The sequence below is a fragment of the Erythrolamprus reginae genome, chromosome 1 (genome assembly GCF_031021105.1).
Source record: "Erythrolamprus reginae isolate rEryReg1 chromosome 1, rEryReg1.hap1, whole genome shotgun sequence".
NCBI classification, from domain to species: domain Eukaryota; kingdom Metazoa; phylum Chordata; class Lepidosauria; order Squamata; family Dipsadidae; genus Erythrolamprus; species Erythrolamprus reginae.
The window spans coordinates 221627474-221647439 of record NC_091950.1 but is presented as its reverse complement, the minus strand read 5'-3'; the positions used below and the strand labels follow the sequence as shown (position 1 = coordinate 221647439).

Sequence of the window (19966 nt, the reverse complement as noted above, 5' to 3'; positions counted from 1 at the left end):
CCAGCCAGTTAAATCTCCCCCTTCTCCTTGTATTCCAAAAATGCAAAATGCCAAAAGTAAAAAAGGACTACCTTCCTCTCCTTCTCTGTGATCTGAAGTGCAAATTAAAATGGCTTTTTCCTGTTTTTATCCTTCCCTTTGTCTGTTCCAGCCAGTTAAATCTCCCCCTTCTCCTTGAATTCCAAAAATGCAAAATGCCAAAAGTAAAAAAGGACTACCTTCCTCTCCTTCTCTGTGATCTGAAGTGCAAATTAAAATGGCTTTTTCCTGTTTTTATCCTTCCCTTTGTCTGTTCCAGCCAGTTAAATCTCCCCCTTCTCCTTGTATTCCAAAAATGCAAAATGCCAAAAGTAAAAAAGGACTACCTTCCTCTCCTTCTCTGTGATCTGAAGTGCAAATTAAAATGGCTTTTTCCTGTTTTTATCCTTCCCTTTGTCTGTTCCAGCCAGTTAAATCTCCCCCTTCTCCTTGAATTCCAAAAATGCAAAATGCAAAAAGTAAAAAAGGACTACCTTCCTCTCCTTCTCTGTGATCTGAAGTGCAAATTAAAATGGCTTTTTCCTGTTTTTATCCTTCCCTTTGTCTGTTCCAGCCAGTTAAATCTCCCCCTTCTCCTTGTATTCCAAAAATGCAAAATGCCAAAAGTAAAAAAGGACTACCTTCCTCTCCTTCTCTGTGATCTGAAGTGCAAATTAAAATGTCTTTTTCCTGTTTTTATCCTTCCCTTTGTCTGTTCCAGCCAGTTAAATCTCCCCCTTCTCCTTCTCAATTATTTTTCTCATAATTTGTTTATTTACTATTTGCATTACTTATCATCAAATTCCCATCTAGTTCTTTAAGCACCAAAGTCAGTCAGTTGACCTTTTCTTCTTTCATGAATTTAGGTTTAACAGCCCACTCACAAGTGGGAATCAATACCATTATCTCTATTTTTCTTTCCTATCTTGCAGCTTCTTTTGCAGTTTCATCTGCTAGCCTGTTCCCTATAAGCAATTTCGAGATTCCCCTCTAATGTACCTCTACATGTATTATAGCAGCTTTCATGAGATCTACTTGTTTCAGATCCTTTCCCTTACCTGTTATTTATTTATTTGATTTTAACCCCCGTTCCATCCAAATTCTCCCAAATGTGTGTAAAATTTAATAATTGTATTTCAAATCAATATACGTATTACCCACTTCATTTGCTAACAACTTCAAGTTTTGTAATAAAGCAAAAACCTCACAAGTTTGTGCCAACCATTAAACCATTCAACAGCACTTCAATCTTCCCAGCCTCTAATACTTTCTCCATTAATTACCACATATCCATTCTTCTGTTTACCATTCTCTACTTTGGATGATCCATCTGTAAAAAAAATCATGCCACCCTCTATAAAACTATCATCCAAATCATCACATACTTTCATTTATAAATCAATTGCTTCCACATAGTTATGCTCTACATGATTTCTCTCTCATCATAAGTTGATTCAATTTCCCATCAGTGAAGAGCTTTATACTCTCTTGTGATAACAAAATCACCTCATATTGCAACAATCTAAAACTATTAAACCATCTATTAACCTACATTAGGATTGTCCTCATCTGATGTGGACTACTCACCACTAATGCTGGGCATCCTGCATAAGCCACACCCACAGGGTGGTAGTTAATGTCAAGCTGCCAGTCACAATTCAGACAAATAAAACTCAGAGTTCAAAAGTGAATTTATCAAAAATCAGAACTAGAAGCATCTAAAGAAAAGAAAAGTCTGAGAAAATGGTGCGATACAAGCATACAGTATATCAAAACCCCTTTTCCACCCCTCTTGGGATTATGCCCAATCCTCATTGTCCATATTCATCAGGTGGGACATGTTAGCCCTCATGTCACTGTTCAGGAATTTTCCTTCTAACGGTCTCCTCCTGGTACCTAGGAAAACGAAACTTAACTCTACTCCTGTGCTCTTCCCAACCCCCCTTCTTCTCTAACCCACCCCATACTCTATGACAGTGATTTTCAACCTTTTTTGAGCCGCGGCACATTTTTTACATTTACAAAATCCTGGGGCACACCATCAACCAAAAAGACACAAATCTAATAAATAAATAAATACATACATACATACATACATACATACATACATACATACATACATACATACATACATACATAACCCCCTCATATATACAATCCCATGTAACATCCCCTTATAAATACAGTCAATCATCAATCATCCCTCCTGAAATTTATACCACTGTCTCATTTCTGGGTACTTCTCCTGTCTTTCCACCTTTTCTCTCTCATGTTTCTCATTTCTCTCTCTTCCTCCCTTTTTCCCTCATTCCTTCTCCCTCTCACTTCTCCTCTTTTTCCATCCCTGTTTCTCTCCCCCCTTTATGTGTGTGTGTGTATACACACTCGAACCATTTCCAAAACCAGTTGATTCTTTTCAAAAACAGGTATGGGCTGGGGGGGGGTGTTTCTTATTATTTGGATGCTTTTTACCATATGCTTCAAGAATCACCTCTCTCTCTCTTTTGTTTCTCTCTCCTCTCATTCTCTGCCTCAATCATTTTCTCATTTCTCCTTTTTTCTCCCCTTTTTGTTCTCATTTCTCTCGCTCTCCTTTCCTCTCCCTATCTGTCTTGCTTTCTCTCTCTCTTGCTATCTCTTTTTCTCTCTTGCTTTCCTTCTCTCTCTCTCTCTTGTTCTCTCTCTTATTTTCTCTCTCTCTCTCTTGTTCTTTCTCTCTCATGCTTTCTCTCTCTCTGTTGCTCTCTCTCGTTCTCTCTCTTATTTTCTCTCTCTCTCTCTCCCTTTCTCTTTCTTTCCTTTCTCTCATTCCCTTTCTCTCTATCCTTTCTATCTCTCACTCTTTCTCTCCCTCCCTTTCTGTCTCTTTCCTTTCTCTCATTCCCTCTTTCTCTCTATCCTTTCTATCTCTCACTCTTTCCTTCTCTCCCTCCCTTTCTCTCTCTTTCTTTTCTCTCATTCCCTTTCTCTCTATCCTTTCTATCTCTCACTCTTTCTTTCTCTCCCTCCCTTTCTGTCTCTTTCCTTTCTCTCTATCCTTTCTATCTCTCACTCTTTCTTTCTCTCCCTCCCTTTCTGTCTCTTTCCTTTCTCTCATTCCCTCTTTCTCTCTATCATTTCTATCTCTCACTCTTTCCTTCTCTCCCTCCCTTTCTCTCTCTTTCCTTTCTCTCATTCCCTTTCTCTCTATCCTTTCTATCTCTCACTTTTTCTTTCTCTCCCTCCCTTTCTGTCTCTTTCCTTTCTCTCATTCCCTCTTTGTCTCCTGGGACTGACTGCGCCTGCCCTGCACCCCCCACCGCGGAGGGAAAGCTTTTGCTGCTCGTGGAGGGGTGGCGCTGATGCCAAAAGGCAAACGGCGCACCCCGCCGCTTAGGCTTTTGCTGCTCCTGGAGGGGGGGAGGATTTTCTCCTCCCCGCCCCCCCGGCAGCCAAATGTCGCTGAGGCTTTCGGCATCGGCACCCACCCCTCCAGAAGCAGCAAAAGCCTCAGTGACAGAGCCGAAAGGCAAACGGCGTGCCCCGTCGCTGAGGCTTTTGCTGCTCGTAGAGGGGTGGCGCTGATGCCACTTCCCCCCCCAGGAAAGAGGTGCAGGAAAGCAGTGTGTTTAAAAGGCGTGCTGCTTTCAGGGAAAGCAAACCCGGCTTTCCTGGCCGGCACAGGGCTTTCCCGCCGCTCCCCCCCCCCGAAAACACAACGGAGGATGACAAGCAGGACAAAGCGGGGTGGAGCAACGCGAGGCTTAAGCAGGCAGATTCCGCACGTTTCTTTCGGCAGAAGAGGAGGAGAGGGAGCGGATCGGGCGGGCAGGGGCAGCACCTTCTACTGCCGGCGCCTCCCCGCCCCCATCCCCTCGCAGGCTGGCAGTGGGATGGGGACTGCGCGCCCATGGAAAAGGGTGCACGGGGGGGTATTTTGGGGTGCGTGGGTGCTCATGTGCGCAGCCTATGGGAAACGGTTCTGCCAATAGCGGCGGCGGGCAATAGCCGGGGGGGCGGCTTTTGCAAGTGGGAGCTCCAGGGCTGAAGCCTCAGCCCTGGAGCTCCCACTTGCAGGAGCCGCTTCGCGGCACACCTGACCATGTCTCGCGGCACACTAGTGTACCGCGGCACACCGGTTGAAAAACACTGCTCTATGACAACCAAGCAAAAGATTGCAGCAGCACAGCGAAGGTTGACATTCGGACCCCCTGGAACAGGGACTTCAGTCCTAGAAAAGAAAAAAGAGCAAACAACACCAATATATACATTTAAACATCAGGGCTTATCAGGTTACTTCATTCTAAACTGATCAATTTCCCTCTGAGCGTTCATGTACTTCTCGTCAACCCATTATGCATGAGATGCAGGGAAATGTTTCCATGCCACTAAATATTGAATCATCCCCCTGTGCTTCCTTGAATCCAGCACTTCTTTAACCTCAAAGGGTTTCTCTCCCTCAATGAGTAATGGGGCAGGGGGATCTGATTGCGGCGCCCGTAGTCCGTTCCGGTTTAAGTAAACTTACGTGGAACACCAGGTGAATTTTCCTTAACGTTTTCAGTAATTCCAATTTTATTGCCACTGAATTCACCTTCTGCACAATTGGGAAAGGACCCACATACTTAGCCCCTAATTTCTTTGATTTCTGAGTGGTCCTGAGGAACTTTGTGGAGAGGTAGACCCTATCCCCCACCTTATAAACCATTGCAGCTCTTCTTTTCTTGTCAGCCTGGGTCTTATGTGTATTATGAGTCTCAGCCAACACTTTCCATGCTATAGGCCAGGTTGCTGTTGTGGTTCAGCCTGAGCCAGATCAAAGACCAGCTGCGTCTCTGCTGGCTCCATGCCCGGAGGAGGCTGAGAGTGGAGAGGAGAGTTGTTTACAGTCAGACAGTGCAGACAGCGGTCACGAAAGTGACGCTGATGCAAGGCCTGGGAGCCCTGGGGAAGGGCTATCTCCAGCAAGTAGCTTTGATTCTCTGGAGTCCCTGGATGACGATGCACAAGCTATCATTAGTATGCGGCAGAGACGCATAGCTCAAAGGACAAATCAACTGCGTAGATATTATCAGCATTGAATGAGGAACACCAGGGGGTTGGGTGTGGTCCTCATTAGCAGGGAAGGGTTTATAAGGCATGAGAACCATTCTGGCATCCGCTGTTATCAAAGGGGAGTTGGTGTTATCTGCATTTTCTCTCAGCGTTTTTGTTCCTGGCTCGTGGCCCAGCAGCCTTGAAGACTGGTGGGAGGTGTGTGCCTGTTAGCTCAACAGCCTTGTCTGGCATTAAGGATCCTGTGTTCCTGTATGAACAATTGCCTTTGTGTATCTATTTGGAGTTACAGTGTTTTCCCGATCTGTAAGGACATTTTCTGTTGGCTTCTTTTTTCTTTACCATTATAAAACTGTGTTTGGATTCAACCAGTGTGTCTGGCTTATCTTTTTGGGTTGGTCATAGCTTCCGGAGTGACCCAGACAGAACAGGTTGCTTTGAGCTGTGTTACCCAATCCTTTAATGATGGATGTTTAGGCTCATCCTGGGGTAGTTCTGGAATTGGCACAAAATCCTGTCCACTCACCAATTTAAATGGAGTGAACCCTGTGCTACTATGTAACGAATTGTTATAGGCAACCTCTGCAAATGGTAAAAGATCGCTCCAATTATCTTGCTGATAATTCAAATAACACCTAAGGTACTGTTCCAACACGGAGTTAGCCCTCTCAACCCCCACCCCCCCATTGGACTGAGGATGGTGGCTCGAACTGAGCCCTTGTTTTGTACCCAACAACCCTAAAAGCTCCTTTCAGAAGTTTGATGTAAATTGTACCCCTTGGTCTGAAGGCGATACACATGTTGTATGAACATTTTCGCTATTGCCCTGGAAGTGGGGATCTTTGAGCACGCCACAAAATGAACCTGTTTGGAAAAAAGGTCAGTTACAACCAATGTTCCCTCTAACTTTTTTCGGTGTGGGCGGAAAAGTATAGTGTCTGAGCGGCAGTCCCCTTGGGACTGGGCGGCACAGAAGTATAAATGAATGAATGAATGAATGAATGAATGAACAAACAAACAAACAAACAAACAAACAAACAAACAAATATCCCTTCTTTTTTCTTAAAAGAAATTAATAATTAAAAAAATACCAAAATCCATTACTATTAAAACTAAAGCAACCAGCAAAACCAAAAACATAATTATTAATAAAAACAGGTGAGGGCTGAGTTTTTTTCTCTCTGTTATTATTTAAGTGCTTTTACCATATGCTTTAAATCAAGAGTCACTTCTCTCTGTTTCTCTCTCTTTTCTGTCATCCTCAATCATTTTCTCATTTCTCTTTTTTTCTCCCCTTTTTTCTATCATTTCTCTCTCTCTCTTCCTTCCACTCTTCTCTCTCTCTCTTGCTTTCTCTGTCTGTCTCTCTCTCTTGCTTTCTTCCTCTCTCTCACTCTCTTCCTTCCTCTCTCATCTCTCTTTCTTGTTTTCTCTCACTCACTCTCTCTCTTCTCTTCTCTCTCCCTTTCTCTCTCCCCCCCTCTTGCTCACTCTCTCTTTTTCTCACTTTCTCTCTCTTGTTTTCTCTCTCTCTCTATCTTGCTTTCTCTCTCTCTCTTTCTCTCTTGTTTTCTTTCTCTCACACACACTCTTTCCCTCTCTTGTTCTCTCTCTCTTGCTATCTCTCTTTCTCTCCCCCTCTTTCTCTCTCTCTCTTTCTCACTTTCTCTCTATCTTGCTCTGTCTGTTGCTCTCACTCTCTCTCGTTCTCTTTCCATTGTTCTCACATTGGAGGCCGGTGAAGATGATTTTCAATGTTGGGCGCATGCGCTCCCCATCCCCCTGTCAGTCTGCCCAGAACATTCAAAATAAGAAAAACCTTCGCCGGCTCTAAGTTCTTATGCTCGAGGAAGGGGTTGGAAAACAGGACCGCCAATGTATTTTTCTATATTCTGGTTGCTTCTCTGCTTCCTCGCTGTGGAGGAAATCAAGCAGCCTTTCTTGTTCCTAGCCTCTCCTCCGACCCGTCCTCAACTCACCCACAAGCTGCTGCTGCGACTCTCGGAACAGAGAAAGGGTTCTCTCCCCTTTCTAGGAATGCAGTACTTGATGGTTCTTATTTTGAATGTTCCAGGCAGGCTGGCAGGGGAATGTGAAGCGCATCCGACATTGAAAATCACCTTCGCCTGCCTCCGCTGTGAGAAGAACACCTGCCCCGCCTCTCCTGCAGCCCTCTCACTGACAGCCCGGGACGAAAGTGCTCTCAGTGAAGGGACTGTGAGAGGGGCAGAGCGGGCATTCCCAAAGTGCTCGGAGCAGCTAGCAGCCGGATGGGGAGGCTGAGAAGCCGCAGCCGCCACTGCCGCTGCGGGAGGAGCTGCGCCCCAAGGCAGGAAGCGGAGGAGGAGAAAGAGAGGCGGATTGGGTGGGCAGGCAGGGGAGCCAGCAGCAAGAAGCCAGGGGCGCGAGAGGGCTGGAAGTGCTGGGGGGCGGGGGCAGCCACAGCTCCTTGTGTGCCCTTGGAAAAGGGTGCGTGGGGGGATGTTTTGGGGTGTGCACGCGCACACGCACGCAACTTAGAGCAAACAGTGGTTACAATCCAAATAACAGTATTCCCCCCACTCTCAGGTAAGTCCACAATAAAATCCATAGAAATTTCCTTCCAGGGTGCCCCAGGTCTTGCCACAGGTTGCAACAGTCCTTCGGGATGACCCCACACACAGGGCAACTTGCCACATAAGTCTTGATGTCCTTTTTCATGGAAGGCCACCAGAACTGCCTTCTCAGCAAATGTAGCCTTTTCAGGAATGCAAAGTGACCAGCCACTTTGGAATCATGTCCCCTCTCCAATATCAGTGACCTCATGGAGACAGGAACATATAAGCGAGATACTATCCAGGCCAGGCCACCTCTCTTGGTGCAATCCCATTGGTGAGTTAAAAACCAACCATCAGATTCTAGTGCTTTCTGAAGATCCGCAACCAGACTGTCAGGAAGCTCAGTCTTTCCTGAACTCTGTTGTCTGGTAAGTGCTGGGCATGCCGTTAGTGAAACCCGAATCACTGGTTGAATTAGTTCCAGTCTCCCGCTGTTGTATTGCAGCAATCTAGACGGCGCATCAGCCATGAAATTGTTACCCCCCCAGTGTTGTACATACTCCTGGTCAGTTGGAGGATGATGAAGATATTGAGGGCTTGGATTCAGATAGTGTTTATGAATTAGTGGGGGCCCAGGGTTACAGGTAGTAGAACAGGTAGGAGGCCAGCCACAGGATGGGGCTATGAGTTCAGGATCTAGCGAGGGAGAATCAGATGCTCGCTGGGTTAACCCTAAATTCAGAAGGGCCCAAAAATGTAGAGAACAGGTGTCTGGAAGAAGATATTAAGGAGAGGAATGGGTTAAATACTGTAGTGATGTATTTGGCATGTCAGGGGGGCAGTGGGGAAGAAGGGTGGAGTTTCAACGTTGCTGAAGAGAAAATTTGAGTTTTTTCTTGCCGCTCCCAAGTAAGCAAAAGTATTCTGTGTTGATTAACAGTCAGGGCTGCTGTTTTAGAAATCATGCTGTTAGGAAAATAAATCTTGTTAAGTGGAGAAGGAGAAGGAATGTGAGAAATGCAGGTAAGGGAGATAACGGACCAATAGATAAGTGCCTGTACGAAATGTGTTTGAATTCCAGAAGAGCAGAGAAATAAATGGAGTTTCTTTATTCATGAAATAATGCATTTAATAAGAGTTATTTGTAATTGCTAAATTGCTAAATTTCTACCAGAAACCAGAACACCCGGTATATAGCACAGTGAGAAATTAGCCTGTTTTGGGGACAGTTTCCTGGGGGTTTTTAAAGCTTCCAAGTTCTTGTGATCAATCCACACTTCAAAAGGTTGCTTGGCACCTTTTAAAAAGTGTCGCCAGGAGAGTAAGGTCCAGTGCATTGCAAAAGCTTCCTTTTCCCACACAGCCCACCTCTGTTTGATTTCAGTTAGCTTTCTAGAAGTGTACACACAGGGGCGTAGTCCCTGTTCTTCATCCTTTTGTAACAATACTGCTCCCATGGCCACATCACTTGCATCCACTTGTACCACAAAAGGCTGTTCTAGATCAGGATGTTTGAGAATTGGCTCACTCGCAAACATTCTTTTCAGCTTTTCAAAAGCTGCTTGACACTCCATGGACCATGACAATGGGCCGTTGGGCTTAGGCTTACCCTCTCCTTTGGTTTTCAGTAAGCTGGTGATCAGCAGTGCTATCTGAGAAAATGCTGGAATAAATTGTCGGTAGAAGTTAATGAACCCTAGAAAACTTTGTAATTCTTTCCTAGTGCATGGAGCTTCCCACTCCAAGACTGCCAACACTTTCTCTGGATCCATCTCCATACCTTGCTGTGATATGCGGCAACCCAAGTAGTCAGTTTTGCTCTGGTGAAATTCACACTTTGCCAAGTTGGCATACAGTTCCACGGCTTTGAGTTTCTTTAAAACCTCCCTGACCAGAGCCACGTGTTACTCAAGGGTCTCTGAATATATTAATATGTCATCCAAATAGATCAAGCATCCTTTAAATAAGTGCTCATGCAGCACTTCATTAATCAGTTGCATGAAAACTTCCCAGTGGAGTGTTGAAAGCGGTTTTCCACTCTTCTCCCTCTTTTATGTGCACCCGGTAGTACACCTCACGTAAGTCCAATTTCGTGAAAACCTTCCCCTTAGCCAAGTAGGACAGTATGTCCTTCATTAGTGGCAGGGGTACACATTATGCATGCAAATTGTATTCAAAACCCTATAGTCTACCACTAGGCAGAGCGAGCCATCTTTCTTCTCTCGGAACATGATAGGGGCCACCATTTGAGGCCTCGCTGGTTGTATAAAGCCCCTCGCCAAATTCTTGTCAATGAACCTGCATAGCTCACCAAGTTCTCCAGGGGTTTATAGCACAACCTAGTACATCCTAGGTTTAGGCAGTTTTGCCCCGGGCAATATATCAATGCTACAGTCTGTGGCCCTGTGGGGTGGCAGCTTATCAGCTTCCCTTTCACTGAAAACTGCCTTAAGATCCCAATATTCTTTAGGGATTTTCTCCTCCCCTGTAATTTTTTCCAAATTTGGGGGGCGGGTGTTCTCCATCCAAGTTATGCAAAGAAAAACCCCAGTTCCTCCTTTCCTTTGTAGGTAATGGTGACAGCACCAGTGCGCCAGTTAATTTCAGGATTCCACTTTTGTAAACAAGGCAGTCCCAATATAACTGCATTATCAGGCAAAGGTCCCACAATAAATTGTATAGTCTCTTGGTCGGACCCCATCGTCATGTTAAGAGTCCCCGTCTCATGGGTGGCTGGCTTTCCCTCTGCCATCAATCCATCCAACTGGGTAAATGAAATGGGGTCCCTCAGACTTCTTAATTTGAGGCCCAAACTCACTGCCACCTCAGGAGACATAAGGTTCCTGGTACAGCCCGTATCCAAAAGGGCAAGCATGCTTCCCCTTGTCCCCCCTGTTGTATCCCTTAAGGTAAGAGGAATATACAGTGATCCCTCGAGTTTCGCGATCTCGATCTTCGCGAAACGCTATATCACGATTTTTAAAAAAATATTAATTTTTTAAAAAACCACTTCCGTGTTTGGCTTCGGGAGTCAGCTGGGAAGCGGCGTGGCTGTTTTAAAAGGTCGCAGCCGGCCTGGGGGGCTTCCCAGCACCCTCCCGAACCCCCAACCTGGGTTCGGGGGGGTGCTGGGAAGCCCCCCAGGCCGGCTGCGACCTTTTAAAACAGCCGCGCCGCTTCCAAGCTGAGTCCTGAAGCCAAACACCAAAGGTGAACTTCCGCGTTTGGCTTCAGGACTCAGCTGGGAAGCGGCGCGGCTGTTTTAAAAGGTCGCAGCTGGCCTGGGGGGCTTCCCAGCACCCCCCGAACCCGGGTGGCCGGGCGAGCAGTGAGCGAACGACGGGTGGCCGGGCGAAGGGCGGGCAAGCGGCGAACGGCGGGCGAGCGGGTGCTGCAATCTGTCGGCTTCCGCACTTTCGTCGCTCCCCACCTCCACCATCTGCGCATGCGCGGCCATTTAAAAAAAGGGCGCGCATGCGCAGATGGTGTTTTTACTTCCGCAACCCTACATTGCGAAAAATCGATTATCGCGAGGGGTCTTGGAACAGAACCCTCGCGATAATCGAGGGATCACTGTATACACATTCAGCGGGGGGACTTACCGATATAGCTTCTTCTGGCTTGCTATCCACGATGATTGGACATACAGGAGATCCCAATTCCTCCCTTTGGGGGGGGGGGCGACCTCTATGGTTTCCTTCCCCACTCGACTGGCATCTGGGGATTTTTTTGATCTGTTGCTCCAGCTTCTTTCCGCCACTAGGTGTCACTCTCGGCACAGGCTTGGCCAGGCACTCTGCAGCTCGATGATCCTCCTTCCCACATTTGAAACAAGCTGTAGTTTTGGGTTTCTCTGGAAATGCCTGGGGCCCTTTCTTCAGGCCCTTCCCCCCCCGGGGGGGATTTTTCTCCCGTTGGCTTCAGAGGACGTCCACCTCCACCTCTGCCGCCAGCTCAAACCATCTGCTGAGGTTTCTGGGGGTTGCTCTGGCTCAGCAGTGCTGGTAAACCTCATCATCCAACCCATCCATGAAATACTCCATGAGGATATTCATTGGAGACGAACTAACATAGGCTATCAGCTCCCTAAACTCCTGGGCATATTCAGTGACTGATCTCCCTCCCTGCTTCAAGGTTTTCAGCTTGGTTCTAGCTTTCCTTTCAGCCTGGAGATCCTCAAAGCGCACTCTGAGGGCGGTCATAAATCGATCAAAATTCCTAAGGATGGGGTCCCTTTGTTCATGTAATGACACCATCCAATCCACAGCTTTCGCATCCAGCACGCGGGTCACCACCCTCACCCGGGCTGGGTCATTAGGAAACTCATTCTCATAATCTTCCATGTATTGATTCACCCGGGCCAGGAAACATGTCAACCCTCCTGGCGCCCCATCGTATCACTGGGTGAAGGGGGGGCAGTCGGGACCTTGCTCCTGCAGGCTCCCCCTCCCCTTTGTTGCATACATCCTGGGATCTGAGGACTCATATCTCATGCCAGAGGGGGGCTTTGGGCAGTTGCTCTCCACTGTACTCCCTGCCCTGAGGGCCCGGCCATCTCATCATGCTCCCCCTCCTCCTCACTTGGGAAGCCAGCTAAGGATTCATGACTTTTCTTCTCCACTACTGACAAGGCTTCCTTAATTCCTGACACCAGCTCCGCCAGTAATCTCCCTTCCTGGCTGACCATCCACTTCTCCTTGAGGGCAGTGTCCTCTCCAGAAGAATCTCCCTCACTTTCACGTCGGGACATTTTCGCCAGTCCCTGGTAGAATTTCTTCTCCAGGAGTGACTGTTAAGGCAGACTTTGCTTAATGTCAAGCTGCCAGTCAGAATTCAGACAAATAAAACTCAGAGTTCTTTTTATAAAAGTTCAAAAGTGAATTTATCAAAATCAGAACTAGAAGCATCGAAAGAAAAGAAAAGTCTGAGAAAATGGTGCGATACAAGCATATATCAAAACCCCTTTTCCACCCCCTCTTGGGATTATGCCCAATCCTCATTGTCCATATTCATCAGGTGGGACATGTTAGCCCTCGTGTCACTGTTCAGGAATTTTCCTTCTAACGGTCTCCTCCTGGTACCTAGGAAAATGAAACTTAACTCTCCTCCTGTGCTCTTCCCAACCCTTCTTCTCTAACCCACCCCATACTCTATGACAACAAAGCAAAAGATTGCAGCAGCACAGTGAAGGTTGATAGGTAATGGAATTGAGTTTACAATAATCACAGCAGAGTCTGAGGTTTCCAGGGGGGGTTTTGACAAAAAGTACCGGAGTGGAGAGTGGTGAAGAGGAGGGTTGGATGAAACCTCTGGCCAGGTTCTTGTCAATAAAGTCTTTTAAGACGGCCGATTCGGGTTGAGACATTGAACAGAGGCATCCGCTAGGAAGTTTGGCATTGGCGTTGGGTAAAAGATCAATGGCACAGCCATAAGGTTGGTGGTGGTGGGGGTAATTGGTCTGCTTCTCTCTCATCGAAAACATCGTCAAAGTCAGAAATATCTGGTGGGAGGCTGCTGGCAAGCTGGGCAGGAAGTTAAGTAGTAAACAGTGGATGGATGTGGCCGACACATTGTAGACTAGAAAAGGAAATATGATTTTGGGACCACAAGATGTGGGGCTCGTAGGTTCTGAGCCATGCTAAGCCAAGGACCATAGGAAAGTAGAGGCCTTTGGTGACATAAAAGTGGAGGTCTTTGGTGTGCGATGGTTAAGGTAAGTGGTTGGGTCTGAAATTTGATTGGTCCAGACAAGGGAACATGGCTATCGATAGTTTCGACAATAGGAGGTGTGACTGGGCACAAAGGTATGGCATGAAAATGAGCAAAGGTCTCATCCATAAAGTTGGTGGTGGCTCTGGAATCTACTAAGGCAGTAGCAGGAAGGATTTGGGGTGGGGTTTTTAAGTTTACTTCAGTGACCTTCAGTGGCTAAGGTCAAGTGTCTTGAAGGTCTCAGTTCATCTGCTGTAGCATTAAAATTCGGTTTGGTGCCCACCCAGCCTAAGGTTTATTTTAAGCCAGGCTCTGGTCGTTTCCCAGCAAGGTAGCCTGGACCTGAAACTCGGGCCTCTGGTCAAGACTGGAGTAGAAGTGGGAGTGACACGTCTTCTCTTTTTTCCCCCCATAAACTTTATTAATTTTCATAAAAAAGACAAAACTGACAAACATACATTTAACACAAAATTGGGGTTGCAACTTCCCCACTTATTCTAGAAGTCAAATTTCCATACAGAAAAAAGAATACATTATTAATACTTTAAATCAACTTATTACTTTAAATGAAAAGAAGAAACTTATATAATAAACTTATATAATAAACTTATATAATAAACTTTCATATACAGTAGAACCCCGACTTACGAGACTAATTGGTTCCGGAAGGAGGCTCGTAAGTCGGAACGCTCGTATGACGAAACATTGTTTCCCATAGGAAACAATGTAAAGTCAATTAATCCGTGCAACAACAAAAAAACCCGCTGCCGCCGAACGCGGAAGTTAGCGTTCGGCTTTAGGAGACAGCTGCGAAGCGGCGCGGGTGTTTTAAAATGTCGCAGCTGGCCTGGGGGGCTCGGGGGCTTCCCCCCGAGCCCCCCAGACTGGCTGCGACTTTTTAAAACACCCGCGCCACTTCGCAGCTGTCTCCTGAAGCCGAACGCGGAAGTTAGCGTTCGGCTTCAGGAGACAGCTGCGAAGCGGCGCGCGTGTTTTAAAAGGTTGCAGCCGGCCTGGGGGGCTTGCCAGCACCCCCCCGAGCCCCCCAGGCCGGCTGCAACCTTTTAAAACACGCGGGATATGAGCGCCAAGGAGCTGTCTCCTGAAGCCGAACGCGGAAGTTAGCGTTCGGCTTCAGGAGACAGCTCCTTGGCGCTCGTATCCCGAATGTGAGCTCGGGAGGCGAACAAAAATGTCGCTCCCCTCCCAGCTCTTATCTCGAGTAGCTCATAAGTAGAGCTGCTCGTATGTCGAGGTTCCACTGTATAAACTAAACCAAACATAAAATTTAAATCATATCCATACTTCTACAATTCTCACATTATTTTTACTTTTGCTTCTTCTTCTTATTTATTTACACTTTATTCCAAATCTCATAAAATTCTGATTCCTCTTGATCTTTTAACCGTCTTGTCATCATATCCATTTCAGCTCAATCTAATATTTTCTTAATAACCTCTTCCTCTTTGGGAATATTTTCCCCTTTCCAATTTTGCGCATGTGCTATCCTGGCCGCTGTCAAAATATGAATAACTAAATGTAAAATTTCTTTCTTATATTTCTGATTAGTTATACCCAGTAAATAAAATTCCGGGGTTTTTTCTATCTCCTGCATTACTATTTCTTTTATTATTCTTTCTACCATTTTCCAATATAATTTAACTTTACTACAAGTCCACCATTGATGATAATATGAACCTATTTCTTTCTTACATTTCCAAGATAATGGGAACATATTAGGGAACATTTTTGCTATTCTACTCGGTGGGAGATGCCACCTATAAAACATCTTAATTTGATTTTCTTTTAACAAAACTGACTTTGTCATTTTCCAATTTGAGATCCAGACATTTTCCCATATATCCATATACGGAGAGGGGCTGCATACAAATCTTAATAATAATAATAATAATAATAATAATAATAATAATAATAATAATAATAATAATATCAATTTCTCTACCTATATTTTTACACCAACTTATCATATTATCCTTTAAGGTCAGGTCTATGTTCTTATGTCCAATCATATATTTATATGCTTTCCCTATTAATTTGGTCTGGTTTGTAATTAGTAAGTTATCTAAAAAGTTTTTACTCTTATTAAAGACGTATACCGTACTGTCTCTTTGAAATCTAGACTGGATCTGGATATATTGCCACCAATCAATTTTAATCCCTTCTTCCTGTAATTTATTTCTTGCTTTTAATTTCATTTGATTGTCTAATAATTCCTTATATCTTATTATTTTCATTTCCTGTATCAAATTGGGGTGGGTTATTGCTTCTAAAGGAGAAATCCAATCAGGAATAGTTAAAAAATGATTTTTTAAAACGTCTTTCCAAACTTCCAGTAAATACTTTCTTATTGTATGTCTTTTAAAATATGTATGTATTTTATCCTTATCATACCATATGAAGGCATGCCAGTCAAGTATGAGATCATGGCCTTCCAATGTTAATGTTCTTTTGTCTTCTAATGCTATCCAGTCTCTAATCCATGTTAAGGCGGCTGCCTGATAATATAACTTCCAATTTGGTAGAGCAAATCCTCCTCTTTCCTTAATATCTTCTAAAATATTTATCTTTATTCTTGCTTTTTTCCCTTGCCATAAAAATTTTCTAACTATCGTTGTTAAATTTAAAAAAATTCCCCCCCCTGGATTTATTGGTATAACCTGGAACAAAAATAAAATCTTGGGTAAAATATTCATCTTAATTGTGGCAATTCTCCCCATAAAAGATATTTTTAAATTGTTCCACATTTCTAAGTCTTTTTTAATTTCTTCAATTAATTTCATATAATTATCATTTTTTAATAATATGGTTTTTGATGTTATCCATATTCCCAAATACTTAACTGTCTTAACTATTTTCATGCCTGTGATATTTTCAAGTTTTCTTTTTTGAGGTTCTGTCATATTTTTAACTATAAATTGTGTTTTACTCTTATTTATTTTTAACCCTGCGACTTTTCCATACTGTTCTATCGTCTGTATCAATGTTGGAACTGCTGTTATCGGATCCTCTTTAATAAAAGTCAAATCATCTGCAAATGCTTGAACTTTATATATTTCCTTCCCAATGGCCAGACCCTTTATTTTTTGATCTGCTCTTATTTTTATCAATAAAACTTCCAAAGATAAAATGAACAATAAAGGTGAAATGGACAACCTTGTCGAACTCCTTTAAATATTTCAAATGTTTCTAGTTGCTCATTATTTAATATAATTTTTGTCGTTTGCTTTGAATATATTACATCTATCAAATTTACAAATTTTGTACCAAATCTCATTTTATTTAATTGCATTTTTATAAAAATCCAATTTACATTGTCGAAGGCTTTTTTGGCATCGAGGAACATTAACGATACTGGCTTTCCAAAATGTTGTTCATAATATTCTAATGTATTGATGATTGTTCTGAGATTATTTTAAATTTGTCTACCTGGTAAGAACCCGTTTTGGTCTTGATGTATTTTCTCATTCAGGACCTTTTTAAGTCTATCTGCATAAATAGAGGTAAATATTTTATAATCTACATTTAATAAAGTTATAGGACTATAATTCTTTATCTTTTCCTTACCAGTTCCTGATTTATGGATTAAAGTTATTAAAGATTCTGACCACGATTTTGGAATTTTGCCATCCATTCTTTCAAACAGACTCTTTTAAAAAAAGATATCACCGATTGGGGGAAGGGCACGCCAGGAGGAGGTCCGACACCCGCCGCCCCCACCCATGCGCTTTGCGGTGCCCGAAGTCCCCATGGGTGCCTGGTTGGTAATGACCGGTGGGGCTGGGATGCCCCCCTCTTCCTCCTCCTCCTCCTCCTCCTCCTCCTCCTCCTCCTCTTTTTCTCTGTCCTCCCCTTCCCTTCGCTCTTTCTTCCCTTCCGCTTCTTCCTCCTTCTTCTCTTCCTCCCAATCTCTTTCCCTTCTTCTTCCACCTCCTCCTGTTATCCTCTCCATCCCCTCCTCCTCCTTTCTTTTACAATTTTACTCCAATTCCTCTTCCTCTTTCACCTTCTCTTCCTTCTCCTCTTCTTCCTCTTCCTCCTTCTCTTCTTCTTCCTCCTCCTCCTCCTCTTTTTCCTTCTCTTCTTCCTTTTCTTCCTCCTTCTCCTTTTCCTCCTTCTCTTCCTCCTCTTCTTCCTTCTCCCCTTCCTCCTTCTCTTCTTTCTCCCCTTCTCTTCCTCTTTTCCTCCTCTTCCTCCTTCTCCTCTTCCTCCTCTCCTCTTCCTCCTTTTTAAAATTTATTTATTTAGTTTGTTTTTATTAGATTTCTATGCCGCCCCATTCCTCCCGGGCTGCCTTTGACTCCGCTGCCCTTCTTGGCTCCGTGGTGCTCCTTGGGCGAGATACCGTGGCTACCAGCCGCTTCCTCCGACTGATTCCATCCTCGGCCTCTTCTGGCCGCCGCGATGGCCCCGCGGGGCCCCTGCTGCAGCCGGGGAGAGCAGCTGCACTCCGCCTGCCTCGGGCTCGCCTGGAGGCTCCGGGGTGGTGGGGAGCCGGGATCAGGAGTCCGAGGTGAGATGCTTCTGGGGGACCTTTTGGGTGCGCAGCCTTGAGGTGACCTCTGGCCCCTTAGAGTGAAGGCAAGATGCTAGTCCTCATGAGCGAGATGCTGTCCATCCAGAAGCGAACTCCGGCCTCCACGGGGTCTCCAAATGCCGTTGCTCTCCGGGTGGTGGAGGGGGCCAAGTGGGGAGCCCGAGATCCTACCCCACAGCTTCCCTCCAAAGTTCAGCCCCCAAAGGGGGGAAACAACCACCACCCCACAACCCTTCCCAGCCCCCAGAAGCCAAGCCAGCTGTCTGGGGAATGGTAAGGCTCAGCCCTCCTCTGACCCCCCCCCAGCAGGGCAGGGACCCAAGAAGGGGCTCCTCCCTCCCTGGAGGCTTTTAAGTAGAGCCTGGACACCCACTTGACCAGTTGAGCAGGGGGTTAGACCTGAAGACTCCAAGGCCCCTTCCAGCACTGTTCTGATTCCTATTCCATTCCATTCTACATTCCAATATTCTATTCTACTCCCATTTTATCCTAGTGTTCTACTCTTCCTGTTCTGTTCTGTTCTACTTTATTTCCATTCCATTCATTTTAATATTCTGTTCTATTAAATAGAAAAAATAAAAAATAAATAAATAAATAAAAAAGATATGATGAATTCATCACACATCTAGAAACACAACAGGCTTCCTACGGTTTGAGATTCCAGAACATAACTGAAGAAAAAGAAGATTTACAAACTAAGATGGCGTAAATAATTGGAGGCATTCTACAGATGGACCCTACAGAACTATCAAAAGAGATAGATGAAGTCTTCAGAGTCCAAACTAGCTATGTCCAAAGGAATAACCTACCGAGAGAGGTGCATATTAAATTTGTGAGGAAGACCATAAGAGATGACATTTTGAGATGGACAAGAAATGAAAAATTACAAGACAAAAGAAAGGAAATAACTATACTGAAGCAAGTCCCAAGGAGAGTGAGAGAAAGCAGGAGGGACTACTATTTTTTAACCAAAATCCTCATTAAAGAAAACATTACCTTCCGCTGGCTTGTACCCAAGGGACTTTCTCTGTACTGGCAGGCAGAAAGAGTGAAAATAGAAAACATTGAACAAGCCAGAAAATTTTATGAAACAAGTGGAATTCGTAACCTCGAGCAACCGAGCAGAGCAATAACCATGAGAGAGGAAGAGAAGGAAGCGAGCAGCACCGCCCAGGGGAGTGAGGAGGAGCAAGGAGCACATAGAAAACAACCACAGCGTGAATCTAAAGATCCCAAGCAATATTACAAATGACTGTACCAGGAGATTTGAAAATCTTCTCAGTAAACGTAAATGGACTTAATGAACCGAGGAAAAGGAATCAAATACTGTATTTACTAAACTCAAAAAACAAAAAGCACAAATTGTGATCTTACAAGAAGTACATATTAAGAAGACAAATAGAAAATTACTACTAAATTCTAAAATTGAGAATACGTATACAAGTTTGGCGAACCAAAAAAAAAGAGGTATCGCAATATACGTTGAAAATTCAATAAACTCCTAACAATTATATGCAGATCAGGAGGGAAGAATTTTAATTGTACAGGTAAATACTGATGCAAAACCCCTTGTTATTGTTTCCATTTATGCCCCGAATGAAAACCAAATGAACTTTTACAAACAATTACACCAAAAAATAAATGAACTAAATATTGAAAATATGATAATAATTGGGGACTTCAATGCCATTTCAGATAGGTTACTAGATCATTCAGGGAAGAAAAAAGATAAGAAAAAGAAAAGTATCTTACCTACCACTTTTCAGAAAATCAGATCAGAGCTATTATTAAACAATATTTGGGGGGAATGACATCCTTCAACAAGGCAATACACATTCTACTCTAATCCCCATAAAATTTGGACTAGAATAGATATGGCCTGGGCTTCTAAAATAACTGCAGAACAAATTAGGGAAATTGAGATCGATACTAATATTTGGGCTGATCATAGTCCTATAGTGATATATTGGAAGAATAAAAAGAGACAGATAAATTGGCAGATGAATAGGAATATTATAAGAGATAAACAATATAAAGAATGGATAGAAACAGAATTAGAAATCTTTTTTAAATGTAATAAAAATTCAGAGACCTCTTTTCAACATTTGTG

At 44.2% G+C, this 19966-nt stretch overlaps 1 protein-coding gene across 1 annotated transcript in view; it reads left to right on the top strand.

Moving 5' to 3' along the window:
- The window catches only part of TRPM8 (transient receptor potential cation channel subfamily M member 8), a 507003-nt gene that overhangs the window by 316671 nt on the left and 170366 nt on the right, over positions 1–19966 (top strand). The gene's annotated exons all lie outside the window — the stretch shown is intronic.